This window comes from Amblyomma maculatum, chromosome 3, assembly GCF_055883805.1.
Source record: "Amblyomma maculatum isolate TAMU_Amacu chromosome 3, ASM5588380v1, whole genome shotgun sequence".
Classification (NCBI taxonomy): Eukaryota; Metazoa; Arthropoda; class Arachnida; order Ixodida; family Ixodidae; genus Amblyomma; species Amblyomma maculatum.
Window position 1 is genome coordinate 161,632,233 of NC_139346.1, and position 23,637 is coordinate 161,655,869.

The 23,637-nt window shown below is 47.4% G+C and overlaps 1 protein-coding gene across 1 annotated transcript in view; it reads left to right on the forward strand.

The window, feature by feature from the left end:
• The first annotated feature begins 17,507 nt into the window (after positions 1–17,507).
• Positions 17,508–23,637, forward strand: part of Myo61F (unconventional myosin 61F) — a 159,327-nt gene continuing 153,197 nt past the window's right edge. The window contains exon 1 of the mRNA XM_084598449.1: positions 17,508–17,720. The gene's annotated coding sequence lies outside the window, so the exon portion shown is untranslated. The remainder of the gene's footprint in view (positions 17,721–23,637) is intronic.

Sequence of the window (23,637 nt, forward strand, 5' to 3'; positions counted from 1 at the left end):
TCGCATTAATTGATTCAGTCGATTGTAGCAGGTGGTTGTATGACGCCATTTTTGGATGACGGCACTTGTTGAAGGACACCGTGTTTCCCTCTCATGTGGCTTATAAAAGGCATCCGCATTAATAAATGCAAGACTGCTTCTTTTCATTGGCGCCAGTTTCCTCATGCTTCTCCACACACTCGTGAGGACCGCCACAACCGTATGCACATAATTGTGTCGCTGTCACCCTGCCCAATAGTATATCTGCTGGTGCATTCGCATGCATGATAATTGCTGACATATAATCAGCAAACATATCCATAGGCTGTTCGCAAAATCCCTGCACGCCACAGGTCACTGTATGTGAAATGTCTTTTCAATCTTTTCGTGAATGTGGTGAGACAAATTATCCAGGTAGTTTGCACGGCAGTAGCTTGTGGTTTCTACGTGGGTGGTAGTGATAGTATAGTATATAGTGATAGTATATAGCGATAATGGCGACGCATTTAGTTGATGGTATGATGATAGTAACTATAGTGATGGTGGTTTTTCGAATATAACAAACTGGTGTTGACACCAAGCTTTCCGTGTGCGTGATAGCTGTTGAACCGATCATTAGATATCTGATGAAAAAAAAAAAACTATGACGGTGCATTTAGTTATTAATTATGATGACACAAGCGATAGTGACGATGATGATAGTACCGATGACAATGACGATGCAGTTAGTGAAAGCAGCCTGTAAAGTGGTTTTAGCCATTCCGCTCTGAAGCAGACTTAAGCGCATTCTGCAACCTCTTTTTTATTTTTAAGCTGATCAATGTGGCTCCTAGCTGTTTCTGCCAGAATCTAGAGGTGGAGTTTCAGAACAAATAAATTTGTCACACTCCGCGCATATAGACGACCGCAATCACTTTTTAGCCGACACGGAATTTCGTGTTCCAATATTGGCTCTCTCCCCTCAGCCTATGCGATCACTGAACACGATATCCGCCTACAATGTGGGCGTGTTCAGCTGTGTAACGAAAACATTCCCGGGGAAACACAAACTGCGAGTGGTGGCTGCGGATGGACGCAAAGGCATAACCGCCTAGCTCTCCTGGAATACACTTCCTGTATACGAAGTCAGCCCTCTCCCGTAACGGCCTCTTCCAGGTGGTGAGCACAAATCATTTCTTGGAGATGACACGCTATCAAAGGAGTCGGAACGTTTCGAAAAACGCATGTACACACCACTGAAAAACGAAAAGTTCTACGTGGCAATAACCTCACAAAATCTCATCTAATCGCATAGACTCTCATACGGTTCACATCATTATCATAAAATATCGCACATAATGTATGATAATATACAAGAAGCTATGAGACCTTATGCAATTATATGCGACTTGTATGTGATTTCTTATGTGAATTGAGTGAGATTGTGTGAGAAATGTGAGGTTAGGCCCCGCCGGGGTGGCGCAGTGGTTACGGCGCTCGACTACTGTTCCCAAGGATGCGGGATCGAATCCCGGCCTCGGCGGCCGCTTTTCGATGGAGGCGAAAAGCAAAGCGCCCGTGTTCTGTGCGATGTCAGTGCACGTTAAAGAACCCCAGGTGGTCGAAATTTCCGGAGTCCTCCACTACGGCGTCTCTCATAGCCTGAGTTGCTTTGGGACGTTAAACCCCATAAACCAACCAAACCAACCAAATGTGAGGTTATTGCCTCATACAATTTTTTCAGTACTTGGCACAGATAAAAAATTGTAACGCGTTGGCGTTGGAGAGAGAGATTTAGTTCTTCAATCAAATTTCACGAGGTTTTAACCTCCAAGTCGCAGTTGGCCAGGATCCCTTGGGACTTGGCGGCTGCCTGTGCTTGACTGGTTTGTCCGAGCTGAGCATCAGAGCCTCCCGCGTTTCTTCATAAAGTGTTGTAAGAGGTGCATGGTAACGAAAAGCTGTGTAGTAGCTTCGCCATATCTGGAATGAAAATTGAAATGAATATAGCGGGTCGCGCAACTCGTTCGCTTGCAGCCAACACCGCGTGTTTAAACTCTTGGCCGGTATCGGTTGCAGGGGTATAGGCTTAATTGTGCAGGGATATGAACGTCATCTGGCACGTGTAGTACACTACATAGTATCCCACTTCGTACACGCGGAAGAGATATGCAGGTGGCACTGGTATAAGCGAGTAGCACTCAGTACACTTGACATGATGGCTTTAATATGAGCAAAAACCTTACCCATCACCTCCGCCCCCACCTGTCTGAGTAGCCTTGGTGTGGGAGGGGTAGTACAACACCTCTGCCACCTGCGACCTAGGCTAGATGTCTAGGTGGCGTTGGTGTGCACGTACAACACTTTTTCACTCACTGCACCACGACCTGGTACAGCGCGAACAGCACATAGGCTATGTGTTTAGGTTGTGCCGAAACGCGAACGCTGTCTTTTACACGTGAAACACCAATGTTAGGAGTCCAGGTAGGGCTGGCGGCTTGGCGCAACTCACAGACAGTGGGCAGAGTGCTCAACTGCGGCCGCGAGAGCGCGGACGTCCGTGCCAGCACTGTGTAGAAAGCGATGGAGATAAGGAGAGAGAGCGAAAGCTGGCTGCAGCGAGGTGTACGGGGGCAGGCGGGGAATGAAGGCCAAGTTCCGCTCATTTTCATCTCTCTGCCAGCCCGACCTTCCTGCTGTTGCCTGCCCTCTCTTCCTCGCAGCCGTTTTTCCCTTGCACGCCACTCTCCGTCAACGGTTACGCCGGGATAACAAGGCTCACGTCCACCAGGCCCCGCACACGCGGACGTCCGAGAGTGCGCTCTGCATCGAATCCTTCCGGGCTGCAGTGAGGCGCCCAAAGGAGGAAGGAACGAAGCGTTCGAAGAAGAGAGACCGAAAGTGTGTGTGCGCGCCGTGGATAGGGTGCACCTGTCTACTCTCTCTTTCATTTCTCTTGTTCCTTGTATTCTCGTGGGACGCTGCTAATAGTCAGCTGCAGCCGTGCTTTCGGCACCGGCCAGCGTGTATTCTTTGCCCAGCGCCGTTCCTCTGCCCCGTCTGGTGGGGCGCGGGGAGCGAATGTGGGTCTCTCCTCCGGCGTCGTGTGGGAGTTGTGCACTGCCGGCCGGCGTTTATTGTTCATCGTGCGGGCACCTGCGGCGCCGGTTCTTCGGCGACGTTGGAGAAGCGGTCAGTTGACGGCAGACAGCTCGGCCACGCCACGATGCGCTGGGTGAGTCACTGTGCCGGTCCTTTTCGTTTTGTCTTGAACGGTACACGCTAGCCGCTGCGGTGAGTAGACCGTACCTGTCTGCCGCACGCGGCCCGGGCCGCCTTGCGTATGAGTCTCTGCGCACAGGCACGTGCAGAACGGGGAGAAAGGCCTGGCGAAACTGGCGTACAACTGTCGGTCACGAGCCGAGTCTTGCGTGTGTCAGTTCTGGGTTGCGTTAGATATTTGGTTCACGGGTCAAACGAAGGCGCATAGCACGTAGTATGGCTAGCTGTCTGCATGTTCGTATTCGCACCGGTGAAGCGCTGTCAGCTTCGGTCGATGACTATGCCATTAAATGTCCGAAGAAAAGATTTTATTTGACAGTAGCGGTGCTATGAGATCAGACCGTCTATCCGCGGCGCTTTTTCCTGTAGTTTTTCAACAAAGTCGAAATGTTCTGTTTTTGCCTAAAATCGGGGGTTTGTTGCAGTTCCGTTTTGATCAATACATATGGTACAGCACAAAATTGCAAAATTGAAAAACCAAGCGTTTATCCTCCTAGAGAAAATCTTTTTGCGACAGAACAGTCAAGTTTTGTGCTGGAAGAATCAGCGCTGCTTCTGCGGCCAGGATTGACAGGTTTTCCGTCTGTTTCAGCGCGGAAAATCTTCGGTTGATAGAAAGGCACGCATACACCACTAGTCTCCGATCGCTACAAAGGGGCGTGATTTACGAAATGCTTATTTTTTCTTATGTCAGACAGTTCATTTTTCATTCTGCGACGAAAGCGAGTTGATTGTCACCGACATTTTGCAAACTGCAGACCGACGTGCCAGCAATCATGCTGTACAACAACAACAAAAAAGCACAATTTTAACGCTATATATTTGAAGGCCTAGTCCCGCAGAAAACCCGGCGTTGCCGGAATTTTCGGTGTTCTGAGCGAAAGATCACTGGGTGTGGCTGTGGCAGGTGGTAGTTGGCAGGTGACATGGCCGAGCACTGATTGGCTGGTGGGTTGTGTGACGTCATTGAATCAAAGAGATGGTAACTGCTGCCAACTCGGGCTTCTTTTTGTGGGAGGATAAGATAAGAACCGAACCTTCCATAACACTTGAGCGAGGAGTAAGACATTCAACTCCTAGGCCACCCTGAGGTAACAGCGCAAAAGGTGGACGGGAGCACAAGACTAGAAGACGACACAACGAGCGCTGACTTTCAACAACGTTTATTAAAAAAAAAAAGATAGACAACTTCTTATACCCTTACGCCACACATATCACGTACAAGTGACTTGCACATCTCTGCACAGTCGTAATCGAAACACACGTGCCGCGTAAACTTCTCTTGCACACAGCGCGGTACGTTTTGCGCTGTTACTTCAGGATGGATAACCGACAAGCCCAAGCTGCTATTCTGGTCCTAGGTCACGCAGCTAGGCCCCGCCAGGTAATGACGTCACATCTGGCTGCACATTTCGTGGATAAGCTTTGCCGACAAATCATAGCCTAGCTAGTAAGGCTTTCGCCTTAGCAAGAGAATAGTGATCAAGCGAGTAGTACTTACGCGAATGAGAAACCGGAAGAGGAACGGTACGTATACAGGAGCCGTTAATGCTGTCGCGTCATGCTCTTAAAGGCGAAGCTTAAATGATCCCCGCCCCCTCCCCGCAATTGCTTATTGTTAGGTTTCTTTTTACGCACATTCAGTCGGTCCATTGTTACCTATATGTAGAGGTTGGAGTTTTCGAGGTTTTTCTTTTTTTCTGAGCATTCGGCTGACATTTTTCGGTGTTTATTTGCAAACCCAACTTACGGTTTTTTTTCGATTATTATTATTTTCTATTGAATAAATGTCAGTTTTTTTCCTTGAGATAAAAACATTCGTGTACAGTTAAAAGTGACGTAGTTTACATTTTGGCTTTTGTTTCTTGAAATGTAATTTTATGCACTTTCTTTTTAATGTACAGTTGGTCATATATACAGCTAAGAACCTGGAAGAAAATGCTAGTGCCATGATGAAAATTAGCGTTAAGACAAAACGCATATGTAAAAGATAAATTCATTTATTTTATTTATTTATTTGGATCAATTTTTAGGATCAAATTTTTACATAAACCAAATCACTTAAAAAACAAACGCGCTTCTCTTGGATTGTGTCTGAGAAGTGTCACGTGGCAAGAAACTGGCGGGCTTTGGTCTCCGCGATTTCTTGAATACACTTGCGCTGCAAATTCTCCGGTCCGTCCTCCGCCCCTCGAAGTGCCTGCCTTGCCGCAGGCGTCCCTTCTCAAACGCTTGACATGTCTATGAGGGTCGGAAAGCACGGCTGTCATTCTTTCCTCATTCGTGAGACCATGAAAAATGCTTCAAAACCCTCAACCGCTGTACTTAAATCAATGATCCCTCTGTCTTACACCATGCCTCTGGATTTAACACTGTTGTAATTTTCTCCCATCATGGAGAGTTCGCGGTGTGCATCAAATGGTACTGACCTTTTTCGGTTTAAACCGAACTTTTCAAAAATGCTTTCGGCGTACCTTTATCGGTGTTTTTCGATTCAAACCGAAAAGGCCTGCCCCTATCTGTATGCCACCACGAGTGTCGACGCTCGTTTTCTCCGAAGCTTTCGGAGCGCCAACCGAGACCACCTCGTGCTAATACTTCGCCCAACAGATACTTCCGCATTGACGATGCTCCAAGTCTCTTCATACAAAACGCCCAGACCTTTTGCCTGCCAAGCAAAATGAAAGCCCGTTCATCCGAGGACCACCGGTTAAGTGCCGAAGTCCATTAACATCGCTATCGCGGTGCGCCATCTTCCACAGTCGCCGTGAAGCCTGTCTTCCTTTTGTGGGTTGAGGACACTGTGGCCCGACTGCCCGTCCCGGCTCCGCACGCTGCGGTCGAAGTCGGCAACTGTCGTTGGAGCAGTTTGCATCATCTTTACCGATATGGAAAGCTCGCGGCCTGACCTTAAATTGGAGACACGATTATTTGCGTTATCTGGCTGATAGGGGTTCAAATTTCATCTCGATCACGTTGAAATTGCTGTCCTCGCAGTCTTTGTAACGGAGATGTGAAATCATGACGGCCTGCGTATGTCACTTAGCAGGCACTGTTATATTATTATGATTATAATACAATAAAATGTAAGTGTAATATATATATATATATATATATATATATATGTATATATATCTGTTCGTATACAGACAACATAAATACCCAAGAAAGTAGCAGGGGGCACAGCGGCCGATGTAGCTCAGTTGGAAGAGCACCGGACGCGTTATTCGGAGGACGTGGGTTCGGATCCCACCATCGGTACGTTGTTTTTTCTTCTACTTTGTGTTTAATTATCTTTCCCCTAAACAGATTACATTACTAATATCTGTAATTATCCAAGTAAACATTAAAAAAAAAAAGACAAAGTACCATCCCCAACGCTTTCCTTGGCCTCGCCGACTGTTGGCTTCTTTCCTTCATATATATATATATATATATATATATATATATATATATATATATATATATATATATATATATATATATATATATATTCACTTTATTACAATGACACTTACCTGACTTTTTAATCAGTTTCAATGCCGTGTGGTGTCATATATGACCCTCCCGACAAATTCGGATTCAAGTTCTGGGCACAACGCCAACCACTACCATGTATATGGACTTGCGGAGTATAGGAATACCACCATCATGGCTCTAGAATAGCCCGCATTTATTTATTTATTTATTTATTTATTTATTTATTTATTTATTTATTTATTTATTTATTTATTTATTTATTTATTTATTTATATTTACCCCCAAGGCCGTACAGGCATTTCAGAGGCGAGTGGGCAAAAGGAAATACAGAGGAAACAACGTAAAAAGCGGGTACATAAATAACAGTCCCAATATATACAATCTTAGCTATAAAGTCGGCAATAACTTTATTAGTCGACGCAGGGACCCCATCATCGCTCACTTCTGGACTTCATAAAATCAGCCAACCTTTTTCCATTCATTTAATCATTTATTCATCCTTCATCTCATAACCTACTGATGCCCTGAGGCAATAAATATCGACTAAAAAAAAAAAAAAAAACTTTATTAGTCAATACAAAACTGGTAGTGCTTATACAGTGCAAGCTAAAATTTTCCGAACATTATTTGTATCATTAGTAGATATAATTTCATTTGGAAGATCGTTCCATTCTTTGGAAGTACAGGGAACAAATGAGCGTAAGAAAGAATCTGTTTTGCATAAGGGGATGGCTACTTTGCAGAGATTATCAATGCGATGCGATATGTAATAGGGTCTGTGAAAAAAAAAAATTGTAAGACGGAATGATAATATAATTTGTGGAATAGGGTAAGCCGGAAAACTTTTCGTCGTGAAGCCAATGACGGAAGACTCAAATTAGTTTTCATTTCTGTGATGCTTGCTCCTCGCTTATAGTTAGAAAGAATGAAACGAGCAGAGTTATTCTGAACACGTTCAAGTGCAGCAATTAAGTTTTCATGGCTAGGATCCCAAACTGCTGCTGAGTAATCTAACTTTGGAAGTATTAAAGTTTTATAAAGAGCTGATTCTAAAGTAGACAGTGCGAGGGAAAAATTACGTCGCATATAACATAGCGTTTTGTTAGTGTTGTTGGAACGTATTAAAAGGCTTTATCCATCCATCCACGCCAACCACTACGACGCCCTGTTTTCCGCTGGGTGGGACCTTTCGACGCTATCGCGTTAAAAGCGCCTCATGATCCGTACCGTGATACCCGCTGCTTTGTTATCTAGTAATCCCTTCCGCCAACGTACTGGAAGATAGTAGAACGATGAATAAACGCCGAAAAGAAAAGTAATACTATCGGTAGAGGAGGGCCCTATATCTTGAGGTCACACGGAAACGCGCTCGTGTGCCTACAATCGCGTGACCTGCGAGAGGCCTAGCGTCACGTTCTCGCTCGCGGCGCGGTGAGCCTGCCATCCTCTGTCATTCCCCGCAGTGCGTATACCACACGTCGCATCGGCCCACGCGCAACGCCACGCTTTTCTCGCGAGCTTCTGTGTGGTCCCGTCGACGGGCTGCTTACCCACTTAGCGTGCTGCGCAATCAGCAGAGTTAGATAAAACTGCCGGGTCAAACTAACGAAAATAATGACTTTGAAGCAAGGAGAAAAATTGAGGTTTGAAGCATAGAATTCGAAGTCTCATTGTGCTACGTTGTTGTGCGAAGAGTATTTCGTTTGCTCTATCACGGAATAAAAATAACTACTGGTTGAAGAAAAGCAAGAGGTAAATATATAAAGCACTTTGGTTTTTTCGCGCTCCTGATAGATCGCCGTTTCGCACCCATTCCATCGCTCGCTATTTCACATGACTCACTCCCATAAGTGGCATTGGTACGCGGTAGGCCGTCATTGCACCCGCCACCACTTCGGTGGTGGTGGACGACGGCTGTTGTCGCGGTGCGCGTCTTTCTCTCTCTCTTCTTTTTTTTTTCTTTCTTGTCTATTTTCTCTTCTCTCCGCACGAGGCAGCGAAAGTGGCTCAGCTACAGAGCCAGGAGCAGGCCCATGCATTTTCGTTTCTTTCTTCCTACAGCCACAACAACAACAACAACGCGATGTTGGAACCGTTATGTGTGAGGTACTCGTCGATAGAATCGTGGGGGCGTCTTGGCTTCAAGACGTCTCGTCACGTCTTGTCTACTCTAAGTAGCGCATCACTGCACTGCGCGATGCCCTTGATGAAGGTATGTTGTAGTACATCGTGGCAACAAATGGTGACGCCACTGTGGCGACTTGTCTGCTCGCACAGAAGGCAAGGAGGGGTCCTTGGCCGGATCGAACCAAGGAACAGCGGTGCGCGTCCAAGCTCGGTTCGCGGTGCGTGACATCGCGCTGTGGCTTCGCGACGCACCAATGCGCGTTGTGCGATGGCCCCACCAGATATGCAAAACCGTTGCTGCCTTGTAAATCCACCCCGTGCGTTGAAGGTTTGTCGGCCCTTCTCGACACTGCAGAGAGCTAGCTACAAGGCTTCGGGAGGCATAAACCATGGGCTCAATATTGGTTCAGTTCAGTTCAGTCGTTCAGTCGTGTCCGACTCTTCGTGACCCTATGGACCATGTCACGCCACGCTTTCCGGTCTCTCACTATCTTCCTAACATCACATAACTTCATCTGCAGTGCCTCGAGGATGCCATCTAACCATCGCGTTCGCTGCCTACCCCTTCTCCGGCGACCCTCAACCTTTCCCAACATCAAATCTTTCTCCAGCGACTCCTCTCTTCTCATCAGATGACCAAAGTAGCTGAGCTTTAACTTTAGAATTTGACCCTCTAATGAGCAGTCAGGGTTTATGGTCGACAATATCGACTGATTTGATCTTCTGGCAGTCCAAGGAACTCTCAAGAGTCTTCGCCAGCACCACAATTCAAACGCGTCAATTCTTCGGCGGTCAGCCTTTTTCACAGTCCAACTCTCGCATCCATACATCACAACTGGAAAGACCATAGCACGAGTTATACGGATCTTGGTTGGCGGACTAATGTCTCTGCTCTTTACTAGGCGGTCAAGGCTAACCATTGCTCTCTTTCCCAGAAGCAGGCGTCTCCTAATTTCATGGCTGCAGTCTCCTTCCGAGGTAATCTTGGAGCCCAAGAAGAGAAAATCTGTGACAGCTTCCACTTCTAGTCCATTGAAGCTCCAGGACTTGATAGGGCAAGACGCCATGATCTTTGTCTTTTTAATGTTCAGTTTAAGCCCAAACTTCTCACTCTCTTCTTGTACGCGCATCAGAAGTCTCTTGAGTTCCACTTCACTTATCTTCGTATTTATATTGGTATCTGTGTCCAATAGGTCTGTCCCTATATAGGAGCAATTCATTGCCAAAACACTAAAATATTGGACCGATGGTTCGAGCGGCATGAGAAAGCTTCGGGCGATTCCTTTTCCATGGACCCGGCAGACCGTGGGCTATGTGTTCGTACGGGGACAACGCGTACCACACGATTTCGTGCCCTTACTCTTTGTTGACCGGAGCTGTATATTTCTTCGGGGTGTACAGTGTCGTGACGCTGGGGCTACGTCGTCCCGGCCTTCACTTGGTAGCGTGCAGAGACTCGGGGTTGAAGAAGGACTGAATCTTCGAAGTTGGTGAAATATGTACAAGCAGGTTTACTGGCACTTTGAGAAAACGTATTTACAAGAATATTTACATGAAAAAGAAGGGTACATCAGCAAAATGACAAGCGTTAAGAGTTCTTAGCGAGAAGCGACTGGATGAGCCGTTTACCCAGGGCCCAGAGCGACATTTCGTGCTCTGCAGCGTCCTTAAAACCCCCTATGTCCAGCCCCTCTCTGAAGATGCTGACCAACCAAATCCAGGGCACGCCCCTCAGGTATCGGCATCCAATCGAACACATCACTGCACTGATGGTCTGAAGCACTGACTGGTCCGGTATTCATTCGTTGGGCGTGATCACTTGTTGGCGGGAAAAGCTTGGGAACGGCGAGGAGAGGAGGTACATTTCTATTCTTCAGCAAAGAAACCACAGGCTGGTTTTGACAAGTGGTTTTACTTCTCAGAAACCCGAGTGCACGTGGCGCCGCATCCGCTCCCAGCATTGTCCGTTTTCGACAATTGCAAATCTTTCCTGCATTCCTGGGAAATCACTTAATGGCTGTATGCGTCATGCTCCTTTCTTGTCCTGCACGTCAGCGGACATGTCAATCTGTCGTCTCCTTTGGAAAGTAGGCATTCCTCACTGGACGATAGGGCTTCTCGACTGGAAGGGGGAACAAAAGAAAGAAAGCACTTCCTGCATTTCCCGCAGGGGGACGTTTCTTTGTGTTTTTCCAGACGTTCTCTTGACAGGGTCAATTTGGCATTTGCTGGTTGTCCACAAAGCAAAGCAGGCTTACAAAACAGGATTCCTGGAAACAGGCTCACTTAGAGCCATTGGACCATCACCACATATTCACAATACTTTTCCATGCCCACAGGCGAACAATAGAGCGCGCAAATGCGGATGCACGGTCGTAACAGCCTCCTCCCCCGCCAGAAGAGACTCGGAGGGCAGCAGCCGCAGCTGCTGCATGAAGAGACGACTTAATGGCCTGCACGTGAACGCTTGAAGCTCGCTGTTGCTTGTCGCGTTGTCTTGATTGTCGTAGGCCAAATTGCTCGAGCTGTCTGAAACTCAACCACATGTCGAAGCAAGCACTCGGCTCCCGTCTGAAGAGACCAGGTCAAAAGAAAACTGCCATTGTTGTTCGAGAAAAGCCCACTCTCAAGACGTTCAGGACCCACGTATTCCTAGAAAACCAAACGTGCTGCTTTACATAGTCACACATATACAAGCGCACGAGGAAAAAAAAATAAAACCTGATTATCAATTTGGATACATGGTGAGGAACACCTCGGACCGCTTAGAAACAGCGGCTAAGCGCGTCCGCATTCCCATTTAACTTCCCCTTTTTGTATCTTATTTCAAAATTGTACTGCTGTAAAATCAGGCTCCACCTAAGAAGGCGACTGTTCTTTGATGTCGCAGTTTGCAGCCAAGCCAGGGGACAATGGTCCGTCTCTACGGTGAATTTGGCCCCTCCAAGATAGCACTGCAATTTTTGAATGGCCCATACAATGCAAGCGCATTCTTTCTCTGACGCGCAATAAGCCCTCTCTCTAGAACTCAGTTTTCTGCTCAAGTAGAGCACGGGGTGCTCATTACCGTCGTCATCTCTCTGGCAGAGAACAGCACCTAACCCTCGATCACTGGCATCACACTGGACCGTGAATTCTCGGCCATAGTCTGGAGCTCGCAATACCGGACGGCTAATCAGCACAGCCTTCAGGTTTACGAAGGAGGCTTCCTTTTGTTCGTCCCAGACTACATTTGTCGGTTCTGTCTTGCGGAGAGCGTCGGTCAGAGGCCTAGCCAAAGCTGAATAGTTAGGGATGTAGTGATTGTAGTACCCAGTCAGACCCAGGAATGCTCGAATTTCCGTCTTCGTGCTCGGCCGCGGGTAGTCTGCTACCGCAGAAATCTTAATCTCGCTGGGTTTCCTGAAACCTTGACCTACATTGTGACCCAAGTAGTCCACGGTCGCCCTTGCCAGGCAACATTTCTCGGCCTTTACGGTTAGTCCAGCTTGACGCAAAAGGCTCAGTACAGCTCTTAGATGTACCATATGGTCCGCCCATGAGTCGGAAAAAACCGCAATGTCGTCTAAATAAGGCACCGCGAATGTTTCACACCCCTTTAAAACCCTATCCATGAGTCGGGAAAAACAAAATATAGCATTTTTGAGCCCGAAACTCATCATTGTTGGCTGGTAGCTGCCCGTCGGAGTGACGAAAGCCGCGTATCTGCTGGCGCGTTCAGTGAGCGGTACTTGCCAGTATCCTCGAGTAAGGTCCAGCGTAGTCACATATGCCGCTCTACTGACCTGTTCTACTCTCTCCTCAATATTCGGAATAGGATACACTTGATCCCTGGTGAGAGAATTTAGCTTTCGGTAGTCTACCACAGGCCTAGGGTCTTTACCTGGAGCTTCTACTAAGATCATAGGCGAAGCATAATCGCTTTCCGAGGGTTTTATTACTCCCAATTCCAGCATGCGAGTTACTTCCCTATCCAGAATTTCTCTTTGCCTTGGAGAGAATCGGTAGCACCTTGATCGCACTGGCACGTCTGAAGTCAGCTCAATATCGTGCTCAGTCAAATCAGTCCTGCCTGGCCTGTCCACGAAGCAGGCCTCAAACTCTGTTATTATCTCGCCCAGATCGGACAGCTGGGGTTTCTTTAGTTCTCCTCTCTGCTCTGTCTTTTTGAGAAGCTCCTGAGCGTTGCTTCCTTTTCCGCTGAGGCAAATCAAGTTATCCCCCATCTCCTCGGGAAGGTTTAACGTTAGATTTACCACGGCTTCCCTCTGCACATAAGGCTTCATAAGATTGCAATGATAAATGCGCACTGCTTTACGCCTACCGGGGAATTTCACTTCGTAGTTAGTGTTAGAAAGCTTTGCAACGACTTCATCAGGTCCTTCCCACTGTACTTCGAGCTTATTCCTGAGATCATTGGCTTGCTCCATAGCTAAGTCCTCTCGGGTTCCACTTAGAAGTCTCGTGAGGTTGCTAGACACCGGCGGCAAGAGGTTACTCTCAAGAACGTCCTCATTCCGCGTCTCATCAAGCTCACTTTCAAGTTGACATATCTGAGATGCCTCGCTCTCAAAGTTTTCTGACCTGCTATCTTCCGCATTTACCACTGTTTTAACTGCCGTTTCCTCCGCTGTGGATTTTTCTGGAATGAGCAGTGTAGCTAGTTCTGGCGCCTTTGAACGTGTTAAGGCTTGCACAACTCTGTCTCCGAAAAGGATGCCCCTCTTTCGCAGCAGCATGTCCGATTTGTTGGAGAACAAATACGGATAGCACTTAGGAAGCTTTCCTGAAACGGCAGCCTCGGTTGTTAATTCGCCGAAAGGGCCCTCGATGACCACGTTCGCGATCGGCAAGCACACACTCTGTTCCTCAACTACCTGTCGGATCCATGCACACTGTCCTGTATAGTCGGAAGGCGATACATACGCCGGATGGACAACATCCATCGTTGCGGCCGAATCGCGCAGTACCTTGCAAGGCTTCCCGTTGACTACTAGGTCATGCAGGTAGGGTTCTAAAAGCTGCATATTTTCATCGCAGTCCCTGACATACGAGAAAGCAATCTTTTCTTTCCGGCAGTTGACGGCAATGTGACCCGGCTCATTACACCTAAAGCATGTGAGCGGCTTCCTAGCCTCAAGCTTATTCTTAGTGTTCTGCGCGTTGGTCACTTCCCCACTTTTCTCACTGCCGTCCTTTCTAGGGCGTTTGCCTGAAGAAGCCTTCGTTTCTTCGTTTGCAAATCTAGCAAAGTGCCTTTTCTGACGGTTATTTACACTCAACTTGGGATTGCGGAGCCTATCCACTGCTGGGTTGCTGAATTGTCGGCGCGAAGCGTACTCCTCAATGACTTCGGCAGCTTCAGTTGCCGACTTAATGTCGCCTCGGTCCTGTAACCAATTTCTTTCTTTTTCTGGGAGGCAGCTATAAAACTGCTCCAAAAGAATTCGCTCGACTACAGCGTCCCTATCACTGTAGGAATCAGTGCTCTTTAGCCACTCGCCCAAATTAACTCTTAAATTGTACAGGAATTCAGGGTAACTCTCGTCCCTGGACTTAGTAGCGTTCCGAAAACGTTGTCTGAACGCCTCGGCGCTAAGCCTATACTTTCTCAGAAGGCAAGCTTTGACCTTCTCGTAGTTGTCCGCGTCCTCCTTGCTTAGCCGCGCGACAACCTCCGCTGCCTCGCAGGGCAGAACCGTCAATAATCTCTGAGACCAAGTGTCTCGCTGGAAGGACAGTTTTTCGCAAGTTCGCTCAATGTTAGCCAGATACAGACCGATATCCCCTGATATCACATATGGCTGCATGTACTTTGACATCTTGAAATCTGCCTCCTTGTTGAGACGAGGTACCGCTAGCTGGGGACAATCGCCCGACCTCTTGCTCAACTCTAGTTCTAATTTCCGGAGCTCAATGTCTAGCTTCTTTTCCTCTTTTTCCCTCTCATGTTTACGCTCCCTTTCCTCTTTTTCCCTCTCACGTTCGCGCTCCCTTTCCTCTTTTTCCCTCTCAAGTTCACGCTCACGCCTCTTTTCCTCTTTTTCCCGCTCTTTCTGCTGTCTGAGCTGCTCCTCCTTTTTTTGGGCGATGAGGTTCCATGCTTCACTGAGCTCCTCATCATCGGCTCCCAAATCTGTGATTGCCTTTATAATCAAAGGTTTTCGTGCCAAACCACTTGTATCAATTCCCAATTCCTTACACAATAGCAACAGGTCCGGTTTCTGCAGCTTTTGTAGGTCCATGATCGCTCCGAGTGTCGGCTACTTCCAAAACAACAGTGCAAACTACCAAACCTAAAGGCGTTTCAACACTTTTTACCAGTTCTAAAATCTAACCCTGTTCTAGAACCTGGTCCACATCAGAAGAAAAGCCAAGCACTCACCCACACATGCGATCGATGTTCCGAGCTGCCCTCTTGTTGGCCGATTGTTGCTCCTGCTTGTTGCTTGAGATGCCACCTCCGATCACAAGATGTTGTGGCTTGTAGATTCTGATCCACCTCGAATCACCAGATGTTGTAGCTTGTAGATCCAGCCCCACCTCCAGTCATCAGATGTTGTGGCTTGTAGATTCAGATCCCACCTCGAATCACCAGATGTTGTAGCTTGTAGATCCAGATCCCAACGCTGGTCACCAGTTTTGGGGCTTTATCCCACCGCTGCCACCAGTTGTCGTGACGCTGGGGCTACGTCGTCCCGGCCTTCACTTGGTAGCGTGCAGAGACTCGGGGTTGAAGAAGGACTGAATCTTCGAAGTTGGTGAAATATGTACAAGCAGGTTTACTGGCACTTTGAGAAAACGTATTTACAAGAATATTTACATGAAAAAGAAGGGTACATCAGCAAAATGACAAGCGTTAAGAGTTCTTAGCGAGAAGCGACTGGATGAGCCGTTTACCCAGGGCCCAGAGCGACATTTCGTGCTCTGCAGCGTCCTTAAAACCCCCTATGTCCAGCCCCTCTCTGAAGATGCTGACCAACCAAATCCAGGGCACGCCCCTCAGGTATCGGCATCCAATCGAACACATCACTGCACTGATGGTCTGAAGCACTGACTGGTCCGGTATTCATTCGTTGGGCGTGATCACTTGTTGGCGGGAAAAGCTTGGGAACGGCGAGGAGAGGAGGTACATTTCTATTCTTCAGCAAAGAAACCACAGGCTGGTTTTGACAAGTGGTTTTACTTCTCAGAAACCCGAGTGCACGTGGCGCCGCATCCGCTCCCAGCATTGTCCGTTTTCGACAATTGCAAATCTTTCCTGCATTCCTGGGAAATCACTTAATGGCTGTATGCGTCATGCTCCTTTCTTGTCCTGCACGTCAGCGGACATGTCAATCTGTCGTCTCCTTTGGAAAGTAGGCATTCCTCACTGGACGATAGGGCTTCTCGACTGGAAGGGGGAACAAAAGAAAGAAAGCACTTCCTGCATTTCCCGCAGGGGGACGTTTCTTTGTGTTTTTCCAGACGTTCTCTTGACAGGGTCAATTTGGCATTTGCTGGTTGTCCACAAAGCAAAGCAGGCTTACAAAACAGGATTCCTGGAAACAGGCTCACTTAGAGCCATTGGACCATCACCACATATTCACAATACTTTTCCATGCCCACAGGCGAACAATAGAGCGCGCAAATGCGGATGCACGGTCGTAACAACAGCGCTTGCACTATAGTAGATCACCGTGAACAAAAAAGCACTAATTCTCCTGCATTTTTTTTTTTTTTCAAAGCATACAGCAATATATACAGAACACCAGGTTTCACTTAGGTAGCAGTTTTTGCACAAATACAATATAATCGTATACTTAACCTTACGTATACATGTGCACAAACTTACCCTTGCAGAAAGTAACACCAAAGTTATCAAGTTAAAGCGGTGCGAATTTCTCACAACGCACTTTTTGCAATCTCCGTGCTTAATGACAACAGATGCTTCAGCAATTTCGGCATTCTAAAACAGAGCATCTGATTTCCCTAGTTAGTGCGGCAACAGGGGATGGAGCCATTTTTCTGTACTTTGGAAAGCGTAAGTCAAAGTGGTCTATCGTGAGGATCGAGTGCTAACTCTAGAAACCGTCGATGGTTATATTACCAAGCTTTTTTATTATTATTTTCTGGTTGGCTGGTTGAGCGATTAATCGTAATAACCCTCTGGGGAAATCCGAGGCTCCGATGAGCGGATGGTGTCATCGAAGCAAGTCATTTTATTGCGGCATTAGGTGTTCCGTGAGAAAAACAGGAGCCAGTGGTTGCTCTGCCAGTGCGCATTCGTTGGGTGTTCAGTTTTAGGCCTGTTATAGCGACCTCGCCTCTTACAGTGCGCACCGTTGCGGTCGGCTTACCACTCACGTGCCTTCTCGTCAAACTCGCGAGGCTGACAGCTCCTGCTCGCTATGACACGATCGCTACACACGCACGCGCATGTTCTTTCAAAGTGAATGCTCGGATGACACGCCTGTGAACACGCACCGGTGAGCCGCGCCGTCGTGTAAAGGTTGTTCCGTTTCCTCCCTTTCCAAGGGGCCCTTTTTCATGTCATTTTTCTTCCTTGTTTCCTAAGCCTTGCTTCATATATTTGGCTGCCGTTGACGCAATGTCCTGTCCCGACGTGTCGCCGGCGTCGCGCCTCCGACGGATACGCCGCTTCCCTCCGCTGTATAGGTGGCAGTGCGATCACCACCGAAGACTGAACAGACCAAAAGTCGGCCAGGGAGGAGAATGTTGAAAAAGAACATGTGCGGTTGAGAAGCGCTGTTTTCGTATGTGTGTTCTAACCGCGGCTTATGATTCAGAGTACAGCGGTCAAAGATTGACGTGTCTTCCACGTACCTGAACGGAATACCACCACCTTTTGGGAAATTTACTGTCAGAACAAGGTGCGTATGAGTAACTCAATGGTGACGATTAGTCGCCGCTCTCCTTGTACTTGTTGCCTATACAGGCTGTATTGCTTGCCCGCAGAACGGCAACCGTTTTGTGGACTGCTTTGAACGTGCAGAAACTGCTGAAACGCCTGATGCCTCTCAAGACATCGCTTTCTGGAATGCTTTAATTTTTGACGTCTTTTGGTCGCTCAGTCCTAGACCTATTACGAATAACGTTTCAGGACTTGTAACGTTTCGATAGCGGCAGGATACTTACGTGCCATCAATATCAAGATTCGGTGTTTTTCGTTGATTACGTTACTGTACGTCCGTAAGAATGTCTCTCCACTCTCATTGTAATTACTGAGTTTCAGTAAAACATTTCACCTTGAAGTGAGGTCACAGCACAGAAGTGGACTAAGATAAATTGTGGTATAACATTACGCGTTATAGGTGCCCAATTCTCGAAGCTCATGGCCTGTGTGAGACACGCCGCATTGGACGGTTTCCCGCTTTCACCTGCTTGCGAGTGTGAGTGGAGGATTTCTGCTCGGCGCGACTGCCGTTGCTCAACAGCGCTTGCGCAGTGGCTGCAGGGGTGCGCCCTCAGTAGCGCATGCGCCGGCGGCCCCTCGCGGAAGAGAATCGCATTGCGCTCAAGGCGTTAAAGCTGCCTTGTGTGATAGCCCACGTGAGGGAAAAATAGAAGAGAACCAATCAGGGACGCTTTTAATGAGTTCTTTATATAGTAACGTTGCTTTTAATAGCATGCCCTGGGTGTTCATGCAAACTAGCTAGTGTTCTTCTTTCTGTGCACGATGTTGTGGGCGAGATAGGTAATGACGATGCTCTTAGGTGGGGGAGCAAACGTTAGTTGTTTGATTTTCTTTCTCGTATTTCATCACCATATACTAAATATACAGCCGGAATCAAACACCCTGCCGTGTTGTTGTTGTTGTTGTTGTTGTTGTGGCTAGGAAGAAGGAAAAGAAAATTCACGGGCCTGCTACTGGCTCTGTAGTTGAGTCACCTCCACTGCCTCGTGAGGACAGAAGAGAAAATAGAGAAGAAAAGAAAAAGAAGAGGGAGAGAAAGACGCGCGCCGCAACAACAGCCGTTGTCCACCACCGAAGCAATGGCGGGTGCAATGACGGCTTACAACAGATAAAATTCGGTGGCTGGCTAGCCCCCGCCGCAAGCGGCGTTGACCTACCGTCCCAGCCCAACACCACCCAGCCCCGTAGGGCCAGGAACTGCCACCCTTCACCACCTCCCCCTCCCCTGTTGTGTCCTCACGCTTGAGCAATTTCCCCAAGCCCCGCTTCTCGTCGGTCACCGCGTATAACACTGGGTGCAGCGGAAGGTGGCTCGGCTGCAGTTCTTTTGAACTGCGCTTCCGAGTTGATAACCGGTGTTTCTTGAAAACCGCAATCTCCTCTGTTCCTCTTTGCAGTGCATGTGAATATAACAAATGCAAGTCACGGACACCATTTTGACTGCATATATAAACGCTCGCGGTTTGTTATCAGTTACATTTGGTTGAGATAAGAGGAAATAAATATTGGTGCGCTTGCAGAGCTGACTAATAAATTAACTAATAATTAGTGATTTCATTAATAATATAATCACACGTGTTCCTGGTTAGCTGAATCTCCGCATGTACCGGCCGAGTACATGTTTTCCTGGTTAGCTGAATCTCCGCATGTACCGAGAGCCTGTCGATTCAGACAGCTCTTTGTATGTCGTCTTCTACCACGCAGTTGTGATGTGGAAGAGCATGGGTCCCCACACTTCTCAAAAATTTTCTCCCGTATACCCCAAGGCGGCCAAGGGTACGCGTATACGTAAAGTGAAGGTGTTAAACTCTGAATATTTACGATATGCAAGAACGAACCGAAGGCGGAAAGTTTTGGCACGATTCAATGTGCTCTAGACAGAGAACATGTGGGAGCACAATAAAGCGAGGCAGGCGCTATCTGATCTCACTTTTTTGTCTGGAAATATTCTTCTGTCCGCACAGCTCATATATTTTTTCGCGCATTAGAACCAAGAGAAATCGCTCCCTTTTCAGGGCTGATCGTTTTCCAATTTGGACGCGCTAGAGGAAGGCTGTGGGCTAAGAGTTGGCTGGCGACACCTCGATGCAAGTGCCAAAGCGCAACAACCCCGAAGATGCCAAATGGCGATAATTGTTCGCACAAATACATTCTCAGCTGCTTCGGAGCACCTGCGTTAGTATATCCTTGTAACTATTCTTCAGTTCACATTAATAATCTGCATTTTTAAAACGCCAATGACTTTCGACCTAATTATTACTTACGGGGCGTTACTTTCCCCGTGTTTGGTACTGAATACGGCGCGAAAGGAACAAGGACAAGAAGGAATACAAAACAATTGAACTGACGCCGGTCTTTGCTTTCTGTTGTTTTGCTGTTTTCTATTCCTTTTTGATCTTGTTACTTTCGCGCAGCATTCAGTATTAAGCATAGCTATAAAATAATTCACCCCAACCAAAATTCTAATCACTTTCGGCTGTCATACTATCATGGTTGCATATTAGTGCAGTTACTAAGCTGAAAATCAACCCGCCGCGATGGCGAAATGGTTATGGCACTCGACTACTGTTCCCAAGGACGCGGGATCGAATCCCGGCCTTGGCGGCCGCTTTTCGATGGAGGCGGAAAGCAAGGCGCCCGTCAGTGTCAGTGCGATGTCAGTGCACGTTAAAGAACCCCAGGTGGTCTATATTTCCGGCGCACTCCACTACGGCGTCTCTCATAGCCTGAGTCGCTTTGGGACGTTAAACAACACAAACCAAACAAGCAAACAAACGTCTTCAGGCGAAGCTTGAGCGTCCACCCGTATAATTAAAACGTCAAACAGTGTGCAACTTTGCTAGACGATGCAAAACCATGCTTGACAAAGTTTTCGCTCTTATATCATTAGTTTATGGTGCTTTAATAAACGAGAACAGTTAAACCCCTGTCATTTTTACGCGACAGCATATACATCACGTTCGTTCGAAGTGGCATCGCCGTCACTGTAACCCAACATTGAGAAAAGCGTTTGGGGAAGAATACGCATGTGATTTTTTATCAAGACAGTGACGCAGCCGTAATCTGTGTAGTCTTCAGGGTGACGTCATGCCATTTCGCTTCCGATTTAGCATGCATCTGCTGGTCAAGCATGGGGATTATTTTGAGACGGGAATCCCAATTACCAACATATATACCTACCTTCAATTGTGCGCCGTTCATTGTAAGTGTAGGTATCCACCGAAAAGTGAGAGTACTATTGCGCCTTACCTTCCCTTGCCCCAAAACTAACCTAAACTAACAACTCTAAAACGCCCGTCACCCGTCTCCCGCGTCTCATGTCCCACGTATACCGAAGTCTTCTTGATTTCTTCTGGGAGGTCATTATCTCGAGTTCGTTCTCTCAACACCGCTGCTGCCCTCTACCCCTACTATTTTCATTTCCACGTTTCGCAGCGCTGTTATCAACTATATGCTTAATTCGAAGTATTTTTCCCTGTCTCCGAATTTTGGCTCTGTAGAGTATGGCTACAAATCTAGGAGTGCACTAAATACTCCAAGGAAGTAAGGCGATACGAAGAAATAGATTATCAGGCTACACACTCGTACAGACACGCGTACAGACTAAAAACAGATGTGCATGAAAAGTGCAACAACATGGAATGCATTTTCTGGTTGCAACTGTCCGACTAACAATTCTTTTAACTGCAGTAATGTGGGTTTGTGCAGAGGCCGAATGCCCATGCGTAAGGAAGGAGGTTGCGAGCATCCACGCGACTGCACCCCGTCGGTCCGAGACGACGTTGTTTTCTATAGCTGTGCATTTGCACTACGGAAGACATTTTTCGAGGCGTCGAAGAGTGACCATAATGCACGTCCATCTGTATATAATGCTACACACTTAGTTCTTCTGCAGTTTCTGTTATTTCATCTAACTATTGGTCAGGTAATGAGAAACGAAATGCAGGTAGTAGTGCCAACAACGGTAAGCATAACCACATATTACAAATCTCGACCGCGTTAACGAGGCCATTAAGGAAACGTCTTTATCGTTTGTGAAAAGCACTGCCGTTGTTCCAGAGTGGCCCTACGGTGCATTTTAAACTCTGGCAGCGGTCACCTTTTCCTTCTTTTATCTATATCTCTTTCTGCGCTGAGTACATTATTCAAGTTAATCAGACAGACCCCTGAGTGGCATTGGAGGAAACGATTCCCGCCTAATTTTTCCTATAAACTTGCCTCGCGCGCCGCTATAAGCTTTCCTCGCCTGAGCAGCTGCCAAGTTTTCTCTTTTTCTCTTCTCTTCCTTCGCTGGCCGCGGAGGCTTCCTGCTCCGTCGTCGCCCCTGTCCCTGAACCACATTCGCCGCCGAGCTGCAGTGCACGCAGCCTGCCTCACTGGCTGTCGTCACACCGCAGAGGAAGGGGCGGATATGATTCACGGGAAGGCCACGACACTGAGGCGCTCCTTCTAATTAGTGCAGTAGAACCGCGTTCCATATTTTTGTAGGAAATAAGCCGAATTGTCTTTCGAGCAGGGATTTCATTATGAATCACCCTAGGTTTCAAGAGCTGGAGATCGAGGTCCAGAATCATGGTGGCCAGAATATATTCGCACTTTCTATGCGAGCACTGCTCGCGATTGATTGATTGATTGATTGATTGGTTGATTGATTGGACATTCATTAAATCATTTTATTCGCTCTTTCGTAAGTTTGCTCGTCCGTTTAAGCGCCCATACTTTTCGTCCATCAACTATAATCTACAACTTAATCCATTGAGTAATTAGTTGCACTACAAATAGTTAATTCAGCATTATTCTTCCAGTAAGAGTGGCCCCTTATGTAGGAAGAGTTGTCAAAGCAGCCTTTCGAATTCAGCTTCCGATGAGTGGAGACCGGCTCTGCAAAGTACCTGCACCTTCCGCAGTTTTAACGAGGCGGCGCGTAGAACGGGGTCTTCTAGTTTCATTCTTTACTCCTTCTTGTCAGTTTCTGTTTCTCCTTTACTACGCGTCCTGCGTCGCGCACGATGTCACTCTATGATTGTACGCGAGCTTTTCCCGAGTATTCCTCTTGTAAAAGAAAATTGATGGTGGCTTAGCTTGGTTAAGCCTGGATATCAGAAGCGAATAGTTTCGGCGATGCCATGGCTTAGCTTGTGGTTCCTTGGCGTAGTTGTGGCTTACCTTGTTGTTCACGGTGGCACCTTATAGATATTCCATGTCTTATCATCGCGGTGAAACATCGATTACAGCCGTACATCACATAAGGTTAAACTTTATTACGATTCCACATCGTCATCGGCGTTACACTTCTGTATAAACATAAACACAGCCCGGTAAAAGCGCACAGCATCGGCTAAAGGTCAACCGGCGGAGTCGCGGCGGCGGTCCACGTGACGTCACAAGACTAGCTGCGCCTCTCCTGTGACGTCACGCGGTTTGCGCATGCGCAACTGTGGCTTTTATTGCGAAAGCATTACTATGCCAGGTCTAACCACTCGTCGCTGTGTACCGTGTCCATGACCGTGGTCCCCTGGCAGGAGCTGCCAACTTGGGTCTCTCGTTTCACATGAGACGGTTATGCCAGACTCAGCCTGCTAAGACCCTGGCATTCACGTTACCCCTATAGGCCACTAAGGCACGTTCATACAGCTTGGTTAAAGCGGGGCTTTATATGCGTTTCTAACGACGGAGCACTCGCGAGACTCGGAGTTGACTAGCCTAGTGAAGCTTTTCGCTTCAAAACAACAAGCAAACAAACAAAAATGTTGGCAGCTGAGCGACGACGACGCGTCTCCGTCTTGTATATAGCGCGCAACTTGTGCCGCTGCAACGCAGTATAATATGTGCCAGCGAACCGCCTCGGGTTTCCCTTGAAATTTGCGTTGCCG